This window comes from Magnolia sinica, chromosome 2 (genome assembly GCF_029962835.1).
Source record: "Magnolia sinica isolate HGM2019 chromosome 2, MsV1, whole genome shotgun sequence".
NCBI classification, from domain to species: domain Eukaryota; kingdom Viridiplantae; phylum Streptophyta; class Magnoliopsida; order Magnoliales; family Magnoliaceae; genus Magnolia; species Magnolia sinica.
The window spans coordinates 124,618,152-124,642,680 of NC_080574.1; the positions used below are offsets into that span (position 1 = coordinate 124,618,152).

At 41.1% G+C, this 24,529-nt stretch overlaps 1 non-coding gene across 1 annotated transcript; it reads right to left on the bottom strand.

The window, feature by feature from the left end:
• Window positions 1-8,835: 8,835 nt before the first annotated feature.
• LOC131238095 (small nucleolar RNA R71) lies at window positions 8,836-8,942 on the bottom strand. The gene has a single exon (XR_009167512.1). It is a non-coding gene; the product is annotated as a small nucleolar RNA R71 (small nucleolar RNA).
• Between the last annotated feature and the right edge of the window lie 15,587 nt (window positions 8,943-24,529).

The window sequence follows — 24,529 nt, forward strand, 5'->3', positions numbered from 1 at the left end:
ATGAATCAAAATCCTGTAGACGGTGATCTAGAGATTCGTTATCTTTCGGAAAGAATGGAAGCTTTCCACTGAGAGAGTCAGTTGACCATGCAAGGGCTGCAGGTAACCCTCAACTATCTTGCGGATGCGCTACTTCGGCCCCAAGCCCTAAGCAGTGCTCCACCACATATGGTTGCTCCACCACCCGTGGTTGCTATACGACGCAACCCTGATTTTCGTAGAGCACTACCAGTGGCAAATCTTAGGGGCTACACCAGATGATTCAAGTTCTAGCAACCAGGACCTTAATGAGGGTTTTGCCCGACGACTAATCCATGAAAGCGATCATCTAGATCGTGCTGAAAGAGACTATTGAGGTAATGCTGAACTTCCTAGTTTTAACGGTTTATTGCGTATAAAATATTTTCTCGATTGGCTAGCCGAAGTAGAGAGATATTTTGATTATATGGAAGTGTCAGATCATAAAAGGGTAAAATTGGTAGCGTTTAAATTAAAATCTAGTGCTTCTACATGGTGTGAACAATTACAACTCTCACGAGCCTGTCAAAACAAGGCACCCATCTCATCATGGCAACGGATGAGACATTTTCTTCGATCACGATTTCTCCTCAGTGATTATAAGCAGATATTATTTCAGCAATATCAAAATTGTCGATAAGGAAATCGAACCATCACAGATTACACTGAAGAATTTCAATAGTTGGCTACACGAAACGATCTGTCAGAGTCTGAGTCATAGAAGGTGGCACGATTTATAAGTGGGTTGCGACCGACAATTCAGAACCGAGTTCAGATGTACCCAGTCGGGACCATGGATGAAGCAGTTCAATTGACGGGTAGGGTAGAAATACAACTTGCAAGAGCTCCTGCTCATCCATATCCTTCAACTTAACCCCCCATGACGGGTCCTACGCATGATCCAGTGCTGGTACGAGGAAAAGATCTAGTTGGAGAACGTCCTCAACCTCCTACAACCGCAAGCCGTGATACGGGGAGCAACTCATCCAAATATTAACGTGCAGCACCCACAACAGTGGGCCCAAGTAGGATTTCAAATCCTTATGCTCAGCCAAGGTCGAACAATTATTACCGCTGTGGCCAGCCAGGCCACTTATCAAACACTTGTCCTCAACGTCCCGCAACACACTTGACTATAAACGAATGGGGCACTGAAGATCAGGTCGCAGAAGAAGACCATGGCTTTGATGAACATGAACAAACCACTAAAGAAATAACATGTGGCGATGAAGTGACGGGCGAGGATCGTGGTGAATTTTTAGTTGTGAGGCGATTACTATATGCCCCATGAAAGGAATTACATCCACAATGACACAATATATTTCGTACTCGGTGCACTGTTAACGGAAAGGTCTGTGATGTGATCATAGACAGTGATAGACAGTGATAGTAGTGGTAAACAAGTTACAGTTACCAACGACGAAACATCCTTCCCCGTAGTCAATTGGCTGGATAAAAAATGTGAATGAGACCAAGGTAACTGAACAATGCACTATCTCGTTTTCAATTGGTAAAAATTATAAGGATCAAATACTTTGTGACATGGTTGACATGGAAACTTGTCATATGCTACTCGGTCGACCCTGGTAGTCGGATCGTGATGCGACCCATTGGGGACGAGATAATGTCTACATATTCGTCAAGGATAGTCGAAAAATAATCATTGCCCCTATGGCACTAGAGAACCACCCTGAAGCCTGTAAAGTAGAGGGGAGTTTCCTCTTGACCATTTGGGATTTCATGGAGGATCCAAGGAAACCGGTGAGGTATACGCCATAGTGGTGAAGGGCGAAGAAGAGGAACCCTCAAACATCCCTCAAAGTTTAAGACTATTGCTAAACGAATTCAAAGAAGTCTGACCTGAGAATTTACCTGATGGATTGCCCCCATGAGGAACATCCAACATCACATAAACCTCATCCATGGGGCTAACCAGCCCAATCGCCCTTATTATCAAATGAGTCCAAAGGAGTGTTAGATACTTCAGGGACAAGTAGAGGAATTGATCCATAAGAGTCTCTTGAGAGAGAGCATGAGCCCATGTGCCATACCAGCATTATTAACGCTAAAAAAAGATGGAAACTGGTGCATGTGTGTTGACAGTCTGGTAATCAACAAAATTACCATCAAATATCAGTTCCCAACACCACAGTTGGACAACATGCTCGATATGCTAGAAGGGGCCAAGGTGTTCTCTAAAATAGATCGAAGGAGCGGGTACCATCAGATTCGTATCCGACCTAGTGATGAGTAAAAAACGGCATTCAAGATCAAGGAAGGGTTGTATAAATGGCTGGTTATGCCCTTCGGCCTATCGAATGCACCAAGTACTTTTATACGTTTGATGAATCAAGTTCTAAAACTGTTCATTAGCCGATTTATGGTAGTATATTTTGATGATATATTAATATATAGTCAGGATGAGGCGGAGCACAACAAACATCTCAGGCAGGTGCTGCAAGTCCTATAAATTAACAAGTTGTACCTCAACTTGAAGAAGTGTAGTTTTTTAACTAACAGCCTGTTGTTTCTAGGATTTGTTGTAACAGCCACAGGCATTCGTGTGTATGATGAAAAAGTGAGAGCTATTAGGGAATGGCCGATCCTGACAAACATTCATGAGGTGAGGAGTTTTCACGGGTTGGCGACTTTCTATCATCGATTTGTGTGAGATTTTAACACCATAATCGTGCCTATAACAGATTGTATGAAAAAGGGACCGTTCTAGTGGATCGATAAAGCTGATAAGAGTTTTCATGAGATCAAGCATCGTTTATCTACAACATCGGTCTTAGTGCTTCCTAATTTTGATAAATTGTTTGAGGTTGAGTGTGACGCTTCATATATCAAAATTGGAGGAGTATTATTACAGAAAGGTAGGCCGGTAGCCTTCTACAACGAGAAGCTCAACGAAGCTCGAAAGAAGTGGTCGACTTATGAGCTTGAGTTGTACGCAGTTGTTCAGGCGCTGCGACATTGGCGGCATTATCTGATTTAAAGAGAGTTTGTTCTGTACACTGATCATCAAGTATTAAAGTTTATTAATAGTCAGACTAACGTGAACCGTGTGCATGATAGATGGGTTGTGTTTTTACAGGAATTAATATTCGTTTTGAAGCATAAGTCAGGGCAGTAGAACAAGGTAGCTGATGCACTTAGTCGTCATGCATCACTACTTGTTACGATGAGCAACGAGGTGGTCGATTTCGACTGTCTCAAGGAGCTGTATGCTGAGGATAAGGACTTCAAAGATTCTTGGATGAAGTGCCGGGTGACCTTCATATATAGAATGATTTTCTCTTCAAATGGAATTGTTTGTGCATCCCCCAAAGTTTTCTAAGGGAGCAGATTATTTAGGAGCTACATGAAAGTGGCCTCGGTGTATACCTTGGGCGAGACAAGATGCAAGCTATTGTGGAAGAGTGGTATTACTGGCCGCAATTAGTATGTGATGTAGAAAGAGTCGTACAATGTTGTCATATTTGTCAGACCTCCAAGGGGCAATCTCAGAATACGAGCCTCTACACCTCGTTACCTATGCGTAACAGTCCTTTGGAGGATTTATCAATGGACTTCGTGCTTGGTCTCTCACGAACACAACGCGGCATGGATTCGGTGTTCGTGGTGGTAGATCGTTTCTCCAAGATGGCACACTTTATCCCATGCAAGAAGACCCTCGATGCAACACACATGGCGAATCTATTTTTCAGGGAGGTCGTACGGCTACATGGGGTCCCCAAGACCATTACTTCTGATCGTGACACGAAGTTCATTAGCCACTTTTGGCGGACTTCGTGGACTTGATTCGATACAGGACTTCAATTCAACAGTGTTTACCACTCACAAACTGATGGGCAGACCGAAGTTATGAATCGCACGTTGGGAAACCTCCTTCACTGTATTTCAGGAGAAAAACGGAAGTAGTGAGATTTGGTCTTGTCTCAAGCAGAGTTTACATTCAACAACATGGTGAACCGCTCGACAGGGAAATCACCGTTCCAGATTATCTACGGACGAGTGCCTCGCCACACACTTGACTTAGTCCCTCTGCCCAAGCACTTAGTTACGAGCATTACAGCAGAACATATGGCAGACAAGATTATGGACATCCATGCGAACGTGCAGACCAAGCTACATGCCTCGAATGAGAAGTACAAGGAACAAGCGGATAAGCACCAGCAAAAAAAAGTGTTCGAGGTAGGCGACCGCGTTATGGTCCATCTGCGCAAAGAGAGATTTCTGACTGGGACATACAACAAGTTGAAAAATAAGAAGATTGGACCCGTCTCAATCATTCGAAAGATCAATGATAACCCTTATATTGTTGATCTTCCAAACGACATGGCGATCTCATGGACTTTCAACGTCGCGGACCTGACTGAGTATCATGAACCAGAGCAGGATGAGAACTCGAGGACTAGTTCTTTTGAAGTGGAGGGACTGTTGTAGAGCAGGTCGTGGACAGTTTCATTGCTAAGATGGACCAAAAAAGGGCCGGTTGACGACAGAAGTGATCCGGACCGTCGGAACTTAGATCGGGCATATCTCACAATCCAGAATGAGTTATCGAGCGTAAAATATATGATTTTGGGGTAGAACGAGCTACTTTAGCCAACTAACCCCGCTATGCTGGGTTATGCAAGCCGGAATTATGAAATACCCTAGATCGACGGTCGTTTCCCTGTTTTAATTTCATTTTTACCATAAATAGTAAGTTTTTGTTTGATTATAACTCTTCATCCGTCGAGCTTTAGGAGTCGCACCCAACGTGAAAAGAGCTTAGAATACTTAGGAGAACGGTTTGGTGAAGCCAAATAGGACACTTACTATTTTTGGCCGAAAACCTTGCGCACTAGTAGACATCACGACCGTCTATAAATAGTAAGTTTACTATTTATAGTAAGTCGCGGATTCTAGGAGTTTTAGTTGTAGTTTGATTCTGATTTCTTTCCCATTGCTTGGTACCCCTATTTAAAGGGTTGTGAACTCATTTTTATTCATTAATTAATCAATTTTGAATTTATTAGAATTTATTTCTATTTTCTGCTTTCCTTCCTCGTGGATTCGAGGAGTCTCTATGAGGAGTCCAGAGAAGCTCCGTGGATTTGGAGTAGTTATCCTCATCACGTTCATCCCTGCGTCAGTGATATATTTCCAAAAAAAAAGTATTCTTAATACTTGGTAGTTGGACTCCAAGTGTAGAGGGTCAAATATTGCATATCAGACCCAGTTGTTGTATAGATTTACACGCATGATACCGCTTAATGGCCTGATTAATCGTGTTTGTAATGCAGAGTGTATGTACGAGCCTGGACCGAAAAGGGTGCTTAAAGCATGGACTTAACGCTCTAATGACACCAAAGCATGGGACAGACTCCGGAGATCCAAGATCAACAAGATTACACATCAGGGACCCGAAAAAATTGAGAAACCGAAGCTCAAACGGCCTGAAAGTCAGCCAGAATGCAAGATCACAGGGTTCCTACCATCCGTTCGGTTCGAAACTTCACATATGGCCTAAAAACCAAAAACTAACCGTACATGTCAAATTTCAGCCATTGGATCCCCCTGAAAGTGGCTCAACAGACAGATCAGCCTATAAATCAGTGAACTGGGGCCCGCCTGGTGTCTGAAAGTGCTTCAATCTTGGGTTCAACGATTAAAATGAGATGGCAAAACGGATGGATGGATTGGATTCTGCATAAGACATCAGGGTGGGGCCCATTTTACACGGCCCGTGCACACAGCAGGTGTACACCCGCTGTGCACCGGACCGAAAGTCGCCCGATCAGCAACGGAGACTCGTCTCCCTCTCCTTCTCGATCATGCATGACAGCGGACAGACAGCGTCCGTCCGTTTTTCAACAGTAGGGCCCACTCGCTCTCCAGATGGAAAATCTGGACCATTCATCCTATTCCCAGGGTCCATGTTACCATGGCCTAGGTGGAGAAAATTCAAGATACATCGGAAATCAATTTTCGAGCGTTAAAACGGAAGATGGATGGTGGACTGAACCAGCTTGTGGGCCACACTGAAATCTAACCAAAACCATCCCTTCCTTAACAGTTTTTCGTCCTGAATCTAATGGACGGCTTCAATTTCCCAGAAAAACAGTGAAGTGGGCTCCACCATTGTCACAGCGCCAAAGGACGCTACTCTGTTTTTTACGTCCGGAAAACCCGGGTTTTCCGTGCGGTTCTGGCCCACCATAGTTGATCAGAGGCTTGATCCAAACCATCCATCGTGTATCTCGTCCAGAGATTTCCCAAGGGACGTCATCTATTTAGAAAGAATGTGATGGAAGTGGAAGCTTTCCCTTCTGTTTTCTTGGCTGTAAAACGCCCCTACGCTCCAGCCTTGCGTAAATACATCTTCCGCAGCCTATTCCTTCTCGGACTCAGCCTCTCCACGGCCCTACGCACCTGCCTATAAGGAGGAGAGTGGAAACCAGTGGGAAAAAGGTGTGAAATTGTGGAGGGACGGGAGGACGGCTGGAACGTGAGAGGAAAAAGACAGGGAGCAAGGGTGCTCAGTTTTGGTTGGCTGCATGTTAGGAGGGAGCTCGGTTTTGGTTGGCTGCACGTCAGGAGGGAGCTCGGTTTTGGTTTGTGCTCGGTTTGAGGGAAAAATGGAAGCAAAAGGCAGTGCGTTTTCTGCTGTAACGGAGGAAGGCTGCTGCACGTCAGGGGAAGAAAAAGAAAAAAACAAAAGAGAAGAAAAGAAGAAACGGCTGGCACGTGGGAAAAGTGGCTGATTTGGTATTTTTCTCTGTTTATTCTTTTTTTCTTTCATTTTAATTTGTTTAAGAGATTCATCCACATCATCCCAATGTGTGGTTAAACCTCTTAGCTAGGGCTAAGAGGTGAAGCTTGTAGTCTGATGGGAGAAACTTTGCTGGTGCCTATTGTTTAGATGGACTGATATTGATTTTTGTTCAAATTAAAAAGAGTACTTTTAGTTATTTTTAAGGGTTTGTTGTGACTGAAATTACAATGGATCTGCGATGATTTTGAGTATTTCTTTCTTCCTTTTGATGCTCATGACGTCAGGAAACCCTGTTGTTCACCATAGTCCCCTGGGTATGGTCGGATGGTGGAATCCTTCCTAACTTCCATGCATTGTTGATTGGTTGGTAATTAGTCTAATTCTGTTGTTTGCTCTGTCTCCTGGGCATGGTTTGATGATGGAATCCATTTTAATTCATATACCTTTCATCTCTTGAAAACTAAATCAAAGGAAGTTTAGTTGATTCCATGATTTTCGAAGCAGGCATAAGATCTCCCTGATCCCTACAAGTGGATCCTCTGAATCCCTAGTTTTCCTTCCTCTGAATTCCTTAAGTTTTAGATAATTATTCCACAACTATTCCCTAAATTCTATTTGATTTAGATTGCATCTTAGGCTAGTTCTATTTCTATCTAGTTTCGGGAAACGTACAGGTATCAGTCCCTGTGGATTCGACCTCGGTCTTACCGAGTTTATTACTACATCACAACCCTGCACTTGGGGTGTGAACAAGTTTTTGGCACCGTTGCCGGGGACTGACGGTTACGATTCTCTGAAATTAATTGGTTTTAGGATTAGTTTAAGATTAGGATTTTACTAACCTTAGTTTTTTATTTATTTTTATTTGAGTTCAAAAACTAACTTGTTTCCTGTTTTATAGGATCTTGACATAAGTTTCTCAATTGGTAATTCCTTCCTAATCTCTCTACTTTTTCCTATTTTTAGAATTAGGGTTTAAATTTTAGAAATTTTCTAATTCTAGTATCCTCCCTTCTGTAGAAAATAGTTTATTTTTAGAAATTAGGTTATTTCTTTCCCTTTTTAGAAATTAACTTTCTATTTTAGTAACTTTCTAATTTTAACTCTTTTAAAATCTAATTTGTTTCCTAATTTATTTTTAGAATTTTTGTTTAGAAACTAACCTTCCTATTTTGTAGGCCTTTAAGATAGAAATTTCTAATTCGGTAAGCTCCTTCCCTACTTTCTATTTTCTTCAAGTAATTTACTTTCTAGTTTAAGACTTTCCTAATTTATTTTAGAAGTTTCCACTTTCTTTTAGAAATTAGTTTACTACTACCTTTATTTTAAAGGATTGTTCCTCTTGTTTTAGAATCTAATTTATTCTTGTTTTATTTTGCAGGTTTTAACTTAGGACTCTAATTTGGTAATTTCTTTCCGACTCTCTCTTTCTTTCTAGATTTTCTTTCCCTTTCTTAGGATTAGGTTTTTAATTGAGGGCTGCAAGTGTTTTCATGCCCAAGTGGGCCCGTGACGACACTCGACGTCTCTTGACTAAAGGAGGATTGGTTGAGGGGTTGACTATCCATCGCAGGACTAGACACCGCTCGAAATCCTCTGAGTTAACTGAAGTTATGGCTGAAGACCAACCTCCTCTACTTCCACCCAGGGTGGAGGATACCCAAGATGAAAATGAGGTGCAACAGGCACCCCCGCCTCGTACTTTACGAGATTTTCTACAACCGGCGGGAGTGAGTACGCCCTCATGCATGATTTTTCCTGAAAACACAGGACAAATGGACATCAAGCCAGGAGTTATCCAACTCCTTCCCAAATTCCATGGACTTGAATCAGAAAGTCCATATTTACATTTGAAAGAGTTCGATGAGATTATAGCTACATTATGTTTTCCTAATGTATCTGAGGATACAATTAGGCTGAAACTCTTTCCTTTTTCCTTAAAAGAGAAAGCTAAGATGTGGTTACATTCACTGCGTCCTAGATCCATTGGCACATGGAACGACATGCAGAGGGAATTCATAAAAAAATTCTTCCCACATCATAAAACGATTACCCTCAGAAAAGCAATCATGAACTTTGCCCAAAAGGAAGATGAAACATTCTTCCAATGTTGGGAAAGGTTCAAAGATTTGGTCAGTTCATGCCCACAACACGGATTTGAAACGTGGCGCATTACAAATTTTTTCTATGATGGACTGACATCTTCCATGCGCCAAATGGTCAAGACAATGTGTAATAGAGAGTTCATCAACAAAGATGTTGACGAGGTATGGGATTACCTCGATAGTCTCGCTGAAAAAACACAATCATGGGACTATTACCCAATGGAGAACACCACGTCTAGGCCGACTCAATTAAAGGAAAAAGGTGGATTATATCTCTTGAAAGAAGAGGATGATCTCAAGTGTAAAGTGACTACGCTCATAAGGAAAGTTGAGGCCGTGGAAGGAAAGAAGGATAAGGTCAATGAAATTGTTTGCGGCATCTGTGATTGCAACATTCACACAACTGAAAACTGTCCTACAATACCCGCCTTTCGAGGAGTGTTGAATGAACAAGCCAATGCCGTAAATAATTATCAAAGACCTTTTACTGGACCTAACTCCAACACATACAATCCTGGCTGGAAAAATCATCCAAACTTTAGTTGGAGGAATGGACAAACAACGACTCCTCCAGGTTTCTTCAATCAAAATCCAAATCAAGTGAAACCTCAAGAGGAACTGGTTCAAAATCCCATACAAGAGCTGGCTCAGGCAATGCGGGGAATTACAGATTTTATGCAAAAGATAGACTCTCGTATGACGATTATAGAAAAGGGGATGCTTCCTGCACAACCTCTCTCCAATCCTAAACCACAGTACGAGAGTAATGATCCCAGCTCTTCAAATCAAATGGGGCATGCTAAATCCATCACCACTCTTAGGAGTGGGAAGATCATTGATAAAACTCTTCCGGTTAGGCCCGAAAAGCCTCAAGAACCAGAAGAGGACAACAATGATGGATCCAATGATGCCCCACAAAAAGTAGAACCGGAACTTCTAGAGAAGCCAGTTGCTCCATTCCCCCAACGGTTGGTTTCACCAAAACCTCTCTCTAACTCTCAGGATATCCTAGAGGTGTTGAAACAGGTGAAAGTCAACATTCCTCTACTTGATGTCATTAAACAGATACCTTCATATGCCAAATTCCTGAAAGACTTATGCACGACCAAAAGACGGAAAATTATTCAAAAGAAAATCTTCTTGACTGAGAAAGTGAGTGCCATCCTGAAGCAAGACGTGCTACAGAAATTCAAGGATCCCGGTAGCCCAACCATATCATGTGTGATCGGGAACCATCGAATTGATCACGCACTTCTTGACTTGGGAGCGAGCGTCAATCTTATTCCCTACTCGATATACAAACAGTTAGGTTTGGGTGAATTAAAACCCACCCTAACCACACTACAACTTGCTGATCGCTCTGTTCGTGTACCAAGAGGGATAATTGAGGATGTGTTAGTCCAGGTCGATAGATTTTACTACCCTGTAGATTTTATCATCCTGGACACCGAACCCATCAATAACATGAGCACTCAGATTCCCGTCATTCTTGGTCGCCCATTCCTTGCCACGTCAAATGCAATTATCAATTGCAGGAATAGTATCATGACTATGTCTTTTGGAAATTTGACATTGGAGTCAAACATTTTTTTCAATAACGGCAGCAACTCAGAGGATGATAACGATTTCCACGACATTAACATGATTGACTCTTTCGTGGAAGATACGACACCGCTGACCTTATCCTCCGACCATCTTGAGACGTGCCTGGCCCACTCCCATGATTTTGATGATGACATGATTAGGGAGACGTGCGCCTTGCTTGATACTGCACCGGTGCTTGAAGTTAACCGGTGGAGGCCACAATTTGAAGAATTACCACAAACCGATGTAGTGCCTTTACCGTCTAACCTCAAGCCGCCGAAGCTTGACCTAAAACCTTTGCCCTTTGATTTGAAATATGCCTATTTAGGTCAAGATGAGACATACCCGGTGGTGATCTCTGCCCACCTGGAGAAAGAACAGGAGAGTATGCTCATAGCTACTCTTATTGAGCATAAAGGAGCCCTGGGATGGACGATAGCGGACCTCAAGGGAATCGATCCCTCAATATGTACTTACCGCATATATCTTGAGGATAATGCAAAAACCGCTCGGCAACCACAACGTAGACTAAATCCAAATATGAAGGAAGTGGTTAAGGCCGAGGTTCTTAAACTATTGGACGTGGGTATCATATACCCTATATCTGATAGTCAATGGGTGAGTCCAACTCAAGTGGTCCCTAATAATGAACTCGTGCCAACTAGAGCCACTACTGGTTGGAGAATGTGCATTGACTATAGGAAGTTGAATACCGTCACGAGGAAAGACCACTTTCCTTTACCATTCATTGATCAGATCCTGGAAAGGTTAGCTGGTTATTCCTATTACAGTTTTCTTGACGGGTATTCGGGCTACAACCAGATAGAGATAGCCCCTGAAGACCAGGAAAAGACCACATTTACATGTCCCTACGGCACCTTTGCTTACCGAAGGATGCCATTCGGACTATGTAATGCCCCTGCCACCTTTCAGCGATGTATGCTTAGTATCTTTTCTGATATGGTGGGGCAATACCTAGAGGTCTTCATGGACGACTTCTCTGTTTACGGTCCATCTTTCAGCAAGTGCTTGGAAAGTCTTAAATGTGTGCTGAAAAGATGTGAAGAAAAGAACTTGGTACTTAATTGGGAGAAGTGTCATTTCATGGTTCAGAAGGGAATTGTCCTTGGGCATATCATCTCGTCCAAGGGAATCGAGGTAGATAAGGCAAAAATCGATCTTATCTCTAACCTACCCCCACCCAAGAACATCAGAGACGTGCGATCCTTCTTAGGACACACAGGATTTTACAGGCGATTCATAAAAGACTTTTGTCTCCTCTCTCATCCTTTATGCACTCTTCTTCAAAAGGATGCTCCATACGAGTGGACTGAGCAATGCAAGGAAGCTTTCACCAAGCTTAAGGGCATGTTAACCACTGCACCTACCATGCAGCCACCCGACTGGAGTCTTCCTTTTGAGCTTATGTGCGACGCTTCTGATTATGCTCTTGGAGCGATCCTAGGCCAGAGAAAAGATAAGCGGCCCTACGTCATTCATTACGCAAGTAGAACTTTAAATTCTGCCCAGGTGAACTACTCGACTACGGAAAAGGAACTCTTAGCTGTAGTGTTCGCCTTAGACAAATTTAGGTCCTACTTGATCGGATCCAAGATTATTATCTACACAAATCATGCGGCACTTAAGTATCTTCTTTCTAAGAATGATTCTAAGCCCCACCTGATACGATGGATCCTTCTACTCCAAGAATTCGATTTGGAAATTAAAGATAAAAAGGGAGTAGAGAACGTAGTGGCCGATCACCTTTCTCGCCTTAATACCTCTGAGTCCCTTGAGACAACTCATATCAATGACATGTTCCCTGATGAACAACTGTTCAGAGTCTCCCATTCACCTTGGTTTGCTGATATTGCTAATTATCTTGCTACAGGTGCCATACCGACACAGTGGACTGCACAAGATAAGAAGAAATTCTTCACCAAGGTGCGCAACTTTTTCTGGGATGATCCTTATTTATTTAAATATTGCCCAGACCAAATCTTAAGGAGATGTGTACCAGACGATGAGCATCAGAGCGTCATCTCCTTCTGTCACTCAGAGGCCTGTGGTGGTCACTTTTCTGCTAAAAAGACCACGGCCAAGATTCTGCAGTGTGGCTTTTATTAGCCCACTATGTTTAGGGACACTCATGAGTTTTGCAAAGCTTGTGAGCGTTGTTAGAAATTGAGAGTATTGTCCCGTCGAAATATGATGCCTTTGAATCCCATTCTTATCATTGAAGCATTTGATTGTTGGGGCATCGATTTCATGGGACCATTCCCCCAATCGTTTGGAAATCTGTATATTTTGCTCGCCGTGGATTATATCACTAAATGGGTCGAAGCGATTCCGTGTCGAAAGAATGACCATCGCACGGTCATTAAATTCCTAAAAGAAAACATCCTTTCTCGATTCGGAACGCCTTGAGCCATCATTAGTGATGGGGGCTCACACTTTTGTAATAGACCATTCGAGAGCTTAATGAAGAAATACGGTATCTCTCATAAGGTGAGCACCCCATACCATCCACAGACAAGTGGACAAGCTGAGATTTCTAATAGGGAGATTAAACACATTTTGGAGAAAACGGTTAACCCTGATCGTAAGGATTGGTCAATCCGATTGACCGATGCCTTATGGGCATACCGTACTGCCTTTAAAACCCCTATTGGAATGTCTCCCTTTAGACTTGTCTATGGGAAAGCTTGTCACTTGCCTGTGGAGCTGGAACATAAAGCGTACTGGGCGATCAAAAATCTTAATTTCAATCTGGACAACGCTGGCTCGCTACGCAAACTTCAATTGAATGAACTTGAAGAAATCCGGAATAATGCGTACGATAATTCGAGAATTTACAAGGACAAGATGAAAGCATTTCATGACCAACATATTTTGTGAAAATCATTCACGCCTGGTCAGAAGGTCCTTTTGTACAATTCTCGATTACATCTCTTTCTGGGTAAGCTTCGATCTCGTTGGACCGGCCCTTACATTGTTGTCACTGTTTTTCCGCATGGGGCCATTGAGATAAGAGATCCCGACAATGGCAAGGAGTTTAAAGTCAATGGACATCGATTGAAACCATTTGTCGAGAAATTTGATTCAGAGGACATGTTCATACCTCTGACTGATCCTGTTTACCAGGATTGATCTCCTAGTCTGATGGAGGCGGACCCAGGTTATCAAGATTAATTAGTTCATGGTCCATTCTTGTCTGGCTGAAGACGTTAAACTTAGCGCTCCTGGGAGGCAACCCATCTTTTCATTCCATTTTATTTTCCTAGTCAGTTCAATGTTTGTGGGTAACATTACTGCAAACCCTCACGAGACTACAACTCGTCCACTAGGGGTAACCTAAGGGTTTAAAGGCTTGTTGCATACGCTAAATGCAATCGAGAGCACCTACGAAAGTGGTATAGGTAGGATTTTATTTTTTTATTTTAGCTTACTTTTGTTGGTTTCTCTCTTGTGCTGACCCGCTCTTACATAGATATCTTTGGAAAGCCTCTTGATTCTTTCATCCAGGTACTATCTTTCCATCACTCCTCTTATATTTCCGTTGTCCCATGTACATCGCATGTTTATTTCTTTTACATTGAGGACAATGTAGCTTTTAGGTTGGGGGTGGGAGATTAGGTTACCTAATCAGTGTTTTCTTCATCTTGAGCAAAAATTGTAAAAAATTTTAAAATTTTTTCTGAACATTCTTGTGAATTCGAAGTGATTTTGATGGCCATCTTGGATTTAGAATTACAAGATAGGTGAATGTTGGTGATTTACTACTCTTGGATTCAGTTGCTCATTAGATTTCACAGTTAAGTTTGAATTATTAATCTATGATTAGAAGTTGTAAACATTGATTGAGTCATGATTTCACATATCACATCTCGCTTACACATTAAGATTTCAGTTCGATATTAAAGGATTAACTTGGTAAATCTAACATGAAAAGAACCAACTTGAGAAATCGAATGGATTGGGCGAACAGTCTTTACCATAGGTTTGCTCCCTATAGGTGAGGATTCGATTCCCCATGAATGATATGTGAAAAAGTTGGGTGTACAGTCTTTACCTTAGATTTGCTCCCTATAGGTGAGGATCTGATCCCTCTTCTTGGCGTTACTTCTAATGAAAAAATTAAAAAAAAATTAAAAGAATAAAAAGATAATGTGTAAGCCAAGTTGAGTTATCACGAATTCTCTTAGTTGTTACCAATGATATCCTTGAATATCGAGATGAATCTTAATGTTGACAAGTCAAGATTAGACTATACATTCATAGATCTCAATGGCTAGAATTTTTCTAATTAATGGAATAATACTTTGAACTTGATTATGAAGTTTACCGTGTGCTGGAGTCTAGGAGAAAATAATATCCAACAGTCATGAATCTAAAAATTCTCATATCTGGATTACTCTGCAAAAATCACTCGAGTTTATAAATTGTTCTGTAATTCTCAACTTATTTTTCGCATACTTTGCTCGAGACTAGCAAAATGCTGGTTGGGGGTTGTGTTGAGGGTCAAATATTGCATATCAGACCCATTTGTTATATAGATTTACACGCATGATACCGCTTAATGGCCTGATTAATCGTGTTTGTATTACAAAGTGTATGTACGAGCCTGGACCGAAAAGGGTGCTTAAAGCATGGACTTAACGCTCTAATGACACCAAGCATGGGACGGACTCCAGAGATCCAAGATCAACAAGATTACACATCAGGGACCCGGAAAAATCGAGAAACCGAAGCTCAAACGGCCTAAAAGTCAGCCAGAATGCAAGATCACAGGGTTCCTACCATCCGTTCGGTTCGAAACTTCACATATGGCCTAAAAACCAAAAACTAACCGTACATGTCAAATTTCAGCCATTGGATCCCCCTGGAAGTGGCTCAACGGACAGATCAGCCTATAAATCAGTGAACTGGGGCCCGCCTGGTGTCTGAAAGTGCTTCAATCTTGAGTTCAACAATTAAAATGAGATGGCAAAACGGATGGATGGATTGGATTCTGCATAAGACATCAGGGTGGGGCCCAATTTACACGGCCCGTGCACACAGCAGGTGTACACCCGCTGTGCACCGGACCGAAAGTCGCCCGGTCAACAACGGAGACTCGTCTCCCTCCCCTTCTCGATCATGCACGACAACGGATGGACAGCGTCCGTCCGTTTTTCAACAGTAGGGCCCACTCGCTCTCCAGATGGAAAATCTAGACCATTCATCGTATTCCCAGGGTCCATGTTACCATGGCCTAGGTGGAGAAAATTCGAGATACATCGGAAATCAATTTTCGAGCGTTAAAACGGAAGATGGACGGTGGACTGAACCAGCTTGTGGGCCACACTGAAATCTAACCAAAACCATCCCTTCCTTAACAGTTTTTCGTCCTGAATCTAATGGACGGCTTGGATTTCCCAGAAAAACAGTGAAGTGGGCTCCACCATTGTCACAGCGCCAAAGGACGCTACTCTGTTTTTGCGTCTGGAAAACCCGGGTTTTCCGTGCGGTTCTGGCCCACCATAGTTGATCAGAGGCTTGATCCAAACCATCCATCGTGTATCTCGTCCAGAGATTTCCCAAGGGACGTCATCTATTTGGAAAGAATGTGATGGAAGTGGAAGCTTTCCCTTCCATTTTCTTGGCTGCAAAACGCCCCTACGCTCCAGCCTTACGTAAATACATCTTCCGCAGCCTATTCCTTCTCGGACTCAGCCTCTCCACGGCCCTACGCACCTGCCTATAAGGAGGAGAGTGGAAACCAGTGGGAAAAAGGTGTGAAATTGTGGAGGGACGGGAGGACGGCTAGAACATGAGAGGAAAAAGACAGGGAGCAAGGGTGCTCGGTTTTGGTTGGCTGCACGTCAGGAGGGAGCTCGGTTTTGGTTTGTGCTCGGTTTGAGGGAAAAATGGAAGCAAAAGGCAGTGCGTTTTCTGCTGTAACGGAGGCTGTTGCTGCACGTCAGAAAGAGAGGAAAACGGAGATTGAAGGAAGAAAAAGAAAGGGCTGCTGGCACATGGGAAAAGTGGCTGATTTGGTATTTTTCTCTGTTTATTCTTTTTTTCTTTCATTTTAATTTGTCTAAGAGATTCATCCACATCATCCCAATGTGTGGCTAAACCTCTTAGCTAGGGCTAAGAGGTGAAGCTTGTAGTCTGATGGGAGAAACTTTGCTGGTGCCTATTGTTTAGATGGACTGATATTGATTTTTGTTCAAATTAAAAAGAGTACTTTTAGTTATTTTTAAGGGTTTGTTGTGACTGAAATTACAATGGATCTGCGATGATTTTGAGTATTTCTTTCTTCCTTTTGATGCTCATGACGTCAGGAAACCCTGTTGTTCACCATAGTCCCCTGGGCATGGTCGGATGGCGGAATCCTTCCTAACTTCCATGCATTGTTGATTGGTTGGTAATTAGTCTAATTTTGTTGTTTGCTCTGTCTCCTGGGCATGGTTTGATGATGGAATCCATTTTAATTCATATACCTTTCATTTCTTGAAAACTAAATCAAAGGAAGTCTGGTTGATTTCCATGATTTTCGAAGCAGGCATAAGATCTCCCTGATCCCTACAAGTGGATCCTCTGAATCCCTAGTTTTCCTTCCTCTGAATTCCTTAAGTTTTAGATAATTATTCCACAACTATTCTCTAAATTTTATTTGATTTAGATTGCATCTTAGGTTAGTTCTATTTCTATCTAGTTTCAGGAAACGTACAAGTATCAGTCCCTGTGGATGCGACCTCGGTCTTACCGAGTTTATTACTACATCACAACCCTGCACTTGGGGTGTGAACACCAAGCTATTGCATAATGCATGGTGACTAGGGAGCTTTTGAAAAGGATATGCATGTGTTGGACAACCTATTAGATAAGTTTGATATAATATACACACGAAGAGTTGGAAGTTATTGGGTAGTTGTACCTTACCCTATGGTCCAGCCCATTGAACATGAGACCTCTTCAAACTAAGTTTTAATCGGGGTCCACCCTTGAAATTTGACTGGGCCACCGTAATGTGTATGTAGGATTCACTCTAGCCATTAGATGTGTAATTCCATATTAGGCTTAGAGTAAAAAAATTAGGCTTACCTGTAATTTAGATGGGCCACGTCAAGTAAAATAGTTGGGAGAGAAATGTCCATTCTTGATTTTTATAGGGTTCACCTTGATGATCATATCGAATCCACTCCAACCATTGGATGCCACACTAAAGTTTAATTCCAGAGCTCAAACATCAGGCCCATCAATGATTCAAGTGAGCCACACCAAGGGAAAAAGTTTGAAAGGTCAGAGTTGTCTTGTACATTGTTTTTAATTATGTGGTCCACTTAAATCACAAATGGGGCTTATTTTTTAGCCCTAAACCTATCATGGGGTGACACACTTGGTGGTTGGGGTAAATTTCACAACAACTCCCTTTGCTTCTCTATCATTTTATTAACATTAATTAATTGTCATTTTCTAAGCTGGTTTGACTTAAGAGTTCCTCTATGTATAAAAGTATACACTTATGTACAGAGATTGTCTTGTGGGAGTGCCATCTGTGCCAACAAACCAAGTGGGTCCGTTGTGATGTGTACGTGAAATATGCTCTGACCATTAAATGTGTCAAATTCTGTTAGGGCAAGGGCAAAAAAATTAGCCCAATTCATTATTCGGGTGGGATACACCGAGGAAAGCAGTTAAAAGGGAATGTCCACTACTGTTTATTTCACCAGGGCCTTCCTGAGCTATATAGTAGCCTGATTTTTGGGTCTTGACCATAACATTGAGTGACACACCTAATGAATGAATTGGATTTCAAATAAACAGCATGATGGGCCATGTACAAAATTAAGGGTGAGCATCCCCTCACAACTGATTTCATTGGTGTGGCCCACCTAAATCTTCCATGTACTTGAATTTTAGGCCTTGGACCTGACATGGGGTGATGCATGTGACGCTTGAAATGGATTCATATACATAGTAGTCGGCCCAACTGGGGGACCCTCTTTTGGACCCTGAGCAAGAGACCATATCTGCACGTGCATGCACACATATATAACAATTACACCGTTAAAACTAACAACATCTGACCCGACCTTATCTAACCAGATTCTAACCCGTCCTGGTTTATTGACTCAACCAGAACCCAACTTCCGAAATTAATTGGGTATGAAAAGTCGACATCTGAACCCGACCCGATTACTTGATGGATCTAGAAAATTGGACCCATACACAATAATAATAATAATAACACGATTAAAACTAACAACATCTGACTTGACCCGATTCGAACTGATTTGAACCGGACTCGGTTAATTGACTCAACCAGAATCCAACTTCCGAATTTAATGGGATACCAAAAGCTAAGATCCCAACCCGACCCGATTAGTTGATGGGTCCAGAAAATTGGACCCGGCCGGACCCTAAAAATAGGGCCGGGTCCATGGGGCCACGGATCTATGTGTAGCCATTGACAGCCCTAGAAGCATAGACACTTAGTGGGTGAATGAGGTGGGTCCCACCGTGAAAATGTCATCACACAGTAAAATCAATCTGGTCCACAGATCAGAAAGGAAACCTCTCGACTAAAGGTTGGTGAGTTTACCACTTCTCAGCCTGAAAGTCAGTGTAGTTGCTCAGTTTGGTAATCTGCGGCGTTCATTTTTTTCTTTAATTAGCTGTCCATATTCAAATCTACCGTTGAATTATGATTTGATCAACGAACAGTCTACCATAACCGTTTACTTACCATAACCTAACAAGGGTTCATCGCAATGAACCAGTGTTGGTTCGTCACTTCTCTTCTGGTGGTCCCTGGCATTAATGAATGGACCACCACAACCGCGACTGATAATACTATCTGCGTCCTTAGTATTATTTTCCACCCTGAATGTGGATCGTTAATTTTAGGATTCCGTTCGATCTTCTCCCTACAATGTCCCGTGTAGAGTATAGCCAACTGGATGGATGATCAGGATACTCTGGGTGTAGAGCTGCACGTGCAGTTTGAGAGCTGGACGGTCGAGACCGAAGTAGCGTGATATGGTTGAGCGGAAGCGGATTGGCTGGTGTACCTCACACCAGCTATATAGCTGGTGTATTGACGTCAGCCAGTTCTGTGGGTCTGATCACGAGGCATGTGTTGTATCGAAACTATCCATCCATTTGGCGGGCTCGTCTTAAGGCTTGAGACGAAGAGTAAGATATATCTAGCTATCACTATCAAGTGGACCACACTGCAAAAAGAAGTGAAGGATTGAATTCTATCATTGAAACCCATTTTCCTCTTCATTAATGTCTTTGTGACCTTATGAGCAGATTGGATGGAAAATAACCGTTATGGTGGGCCGTACGAATTGTTTAATGGTGAAAATCATTATCTCCGCTGCTATTTGTGGTGTGGTCCATATGACTTTGGATATGATTCATTTTTTGGATAATGTTCTAAAATGATCTCTGAAAATAGATGAACGGTGTAGATATAATAAATACATCACTGTGGGCCCATGTAACTTTGATCTCCTTTGAACCGTTCGTACAAGTTGGAACAAGAGGAGCGTCAGTGGTGGTCTTTGCACGACACGTACCTACACCAGCTATATAGCTGATGTGTGGTACATCAGCCAATCTGCTTCCTGAGCCATCTCTCCACATGGCACGTGGTAAGGTGATGTAAAAAATAATGATCAACGCTTTGCAGTAACCATGCTTAATATTTTGTTCTGTTGCGGGCTAACAAATCTCAAGATATCAGTCATTGTCTGGACATTTACCTTCCTTAAAATTTAAGAGATAATATTTTGTTCTGTTGTGGGCTAACAAATCTGAAGATATCAGTCATTGTCTAGACATTTACCTTCCTTAAAATTTAAGAGAGAATAGATGAAGTGGATTTGATCAAAAGTCAAAGATGAGACATAAACACATCATACGGAAAGGAATTTATAATGCCAAAAATGACCGCAAGGCTCTATTTTGAATCACAACTGCGACCCCACATCTCCCTTTTAAAGTGGACAACACTCTTATAAGAAAATAAATGTTTAGAAAGAGTTGTTTGCCATATCTATTGGATTTCTCAATGGCTGAATGGAAGGCCTATGGTCAAATTAATACTGTTTTATGCAAAGACATATTGGTGACCTAACTAATTTCGACGTTCTGGGCACCATTATAAAATTGATTGAGCTAGACTTTGCCCTCATTATAGGTATGAAGTTTAGACCTGATAGATCAGATGAGTTAAGAGATGGTCAAAATGGGGGAAAGAAACAAATGAGAATTAAGGAGACTTATTTGAAAGAGGACGAATGATGATTTGAAAAAACCTTCTCTCACTCCACGAAAGGAAAAAATAAAAATAAAAATACGAGGATGCGGTGAAGCTAGTGTTTCTAATTTGCTTGGAGAATGTGGTAGTTGCATCTACATAGAAGAATAGTTATGCAGATAAGTACCTTGAAGTGGTCAATAAATTATATCAATTTAATAGTTACTCCTGGGATAGTGTGGGGTATGAATATTTCGGGGACGTGGCTAATCATGCAATTGGTGGTGTTAACGAGAACGATAAGTAACCCCCTTAATACAACATCTACGAATGCATGTATGTGATACACGTAACTTATTGTTGTCCACATACAGAGAGTATGTTTTGTTAGTTATTTCTTATTTTTTAAATACTCAATACATGTCATCACTGATGTTTAATACATCATATTGTCGATTAAACAGATATGGACATACGAGCGATTTCCCAAGCTATTGGCCGATAGGGAGTAAGTTATAAGAAGATTCTCCATCCGAATTTTTAGACTACTACTCAATTAGAATCCTTATAAAGTAGGCCATCTAAAGGGTGTTAAAACTATACCAATAAGGCTGAATCGTTATTATTGTATGATAGGAATGCATTATGGTTATATATAATAACTAATAGATCACTATTGCTCTTGCAGGTGGTGATTGCTTTGGATAAGCCTCTATCACTGGAAGTTAGGATAGAGGAGTTGTTGGAGAAGATTGTATAGAAATATGTAGATAAGAAGAAATTGGAGAGAAAATAAGTGACAGAAGAAGTGGCAAAGGAGCTAAAGAAATCGGTGAAAATGAAGTTAAAGAGAAAGAAAGAGGAAGTGGGAGAGGAGTTGAGAGAGGAAGTAGGATATGGTTGGAACTTGGGAAAGGAAATGAGAGAGGATGTGAAAGAGGGAGAGGGGAATGGGAAAGGAAGAAGAAGAAGTGAGAAGGAAAGAAAGTGAAATATCGAAACTAGAGGCAGATTTTTTTGTGTATCAATCGACGAACTAGCGACAAAAGTATTCGATCAAAACAAGAAAACAAGATTCACTTTAAAGAATTTTGACCATAGACTTGAGAACATCCGAAAAGATATGTAAGAATTAAGGGAGGAGATAAAACATGTCGGTGAATTGGGAGAGGAAATGAAATGCTTCAAGGAAGAGAATTCTTCATTACGTGCAGAGATGAAGCTCCTGAGAGAGGAATTTCATACTGGTAGGGTATTTGAAATTGTATTTAGTTTGATTTTCAATAACACATTGTTAATTACATATCTAATATATGATTTCAAACAAGCTATCAACACTGAGGTCTTGGTATCGATCCCTAGTGGGGGTGGCTAATAGTGAAGTGTGAACTGACAATGGGGTGTACTAATTACAAGCTAACAAAAAAAAAAAAGAGGTTATCAACACATTGTTACGATCCGTGGAGTCTAATTCAACGATACCCATGGACATGGATGATGTTGCTGGTCAGCCTACAGATATGTATGAGGCTGCTAGTCATCCCATTATTAAGGATGAGGGAGGGCACCCTGCGATTGTGAGCGGAGTTGTTGTGGATGAGTTTGTTGTTCAACCTGCAGTACTGGATAAGACTGTTGGCTAGCCTATAGATATAGATGAGGCAGGTCGGTAGCCCGTGGTTGTAAATGAGGCTATTGGTTAGCCTATAGTTATGGATGAGGTTGTTGGCCAGCCTACAATTATGGATGACAACACATGGATGTTGATGAGATGGGTAGGCAGGCTGTGACCAACTTATGAGTTACTGTGGTTGTAGGTATCCAGAGGCTGCAATACACCCCCATCAAAATGAGTATCCTCCCCTTACACGGCTCGACATTCATCTCCTACCATTGATTCTCTTAAGGGATACGTGAATTTGCATAGATCCCTAACAAATGTGGAATATAATAATTTGAAACTCGTAAGGGAGTTGCTTCTGTGATTGAATCTCCTATACGACTTGAATTCTTAGGTTGATTTTGGAGTAAGTGCATGTCGTTCATTTTGTTTAATTAATATGGGATTATGTACATATTTTATGACACATTTTCCTCAATATTTAGAGCATGGACCTATACTTATACTACCTAACTGAGTGTCGGATTCAATTTCCTCATGCCTATCCCTAGGTGCATTCATGCCAACCTTTTTTACAATATTGTGAAATTCCAACTTATAGTTTAATGCTTTTAACAATCTTTGCTTATTGATGTTTCTTATAATAATTTGATATTATAATAGTAAATCATAGAATCTTAACTACAATTGTTGCATAATTATGATGACGGTAACTATAATGATAGACATAATATGAAGATTGAAAAAGTCAATGACAACCTTGTACTTATGGTTGAAGTTGTCAATCAAACAAAGCCTTAGGGCCTGTTTGGTTTTCTGGCTCAAGTGTAATTACGTTGTAAATGAGTAATCATTATTTACCAAGGTAATTACCTTCATTTACCTTCATCTTTCTCGATGCTGACTTGACCGTTTACTTTTTAAGCACTCAAATTGAGGAATTTGTAAATTAAATATGGGGCCCACCATAATGTGTGTGGCTTATCCACATCGCCCATTCATTAAGCCAAATGAATTTAAGGCATGAGTCCAAAAATTAGGCAAATCCAAAGGTCAAGTGGACCACACCACATGAAATTATGAGAATTAAATGCCTACCATTAAAAACTTGTCGAGGCCCTTAGAAATTTTAGATCATGCTTATATTTATATTTTTCACTTATCCATGTCCATGTGACCCTATGAACGGGTTAGATGGTGAATAAACCTCAACGTGGGCCCAGTAAAAGAATTAACTTTCAACGGTGGACAAATTAAGTCCATTGTTTCCTTTCATGTGGGCCAATCGAGCATTAGATCTTCCTAATTTTTTCGGATAAAGCCTCAAAATATTCTAATAAAATAGATGGATGACAAGGATATATTATATACATTATGGTGGGGCCCACGAATTTAAGTCAACATTTTTGGACTGGTTTCCCAGGTGAAATTACCCACTAGTTTCCCAATAGGTGAAAGAATGTAATAATTACTTTTTTACAGTGATTTACAACAATTTACCTGTATTATGGAAAACCAAACAGGCCCTTAGAGGAGATATGAAACAATAAGCCCTTATTTTTTCATATACTTAGAATAAATGATAATATTCTTTTGAAAAATTTATGTTCTAAATTATTTATTTATTTATTTTTTGTTGTGCTTGATAGCTTTACATCCATTTGAATGCAAAACAACAACCTTGGTTTATAGGTGCCATTCCCCAAAGAAGGAGAGAAGTTGCTTTCATTGACAATGCATACAGTGATTGGAAAGGAAAAAATGATTTGCATGTAGTTAACACCCCATACTTTTCGATACTCGGGTATTACTAAAGAGATCTAGTTAGGTTATATATGTGTGAAAAATGCTATGACCCACTTGAGTTTAGATCAACCTATAAACTCAATCCTATATCTATCCAAACATTAGGAGTTGTCTTTATTCATAGAAAATTAAGTCAATCGAACCGTCCATCCTAAATTCTAAGACTTGGACCATCAAATCCACCGTTCATCGCGTCCATAACTTCCTATAGGATAATTTGACACTTACTTACACAACATAGCCACTAAATTGTAAAAGCTACTGATAGAGTCCGTCCATATTAGCTTGGGGACGTTTAGAAATATCAATGATCAGATTAGAAAATGATCCAACCGTTAAATAGTTGGTAACCGTTATTTAGACTCACAAAA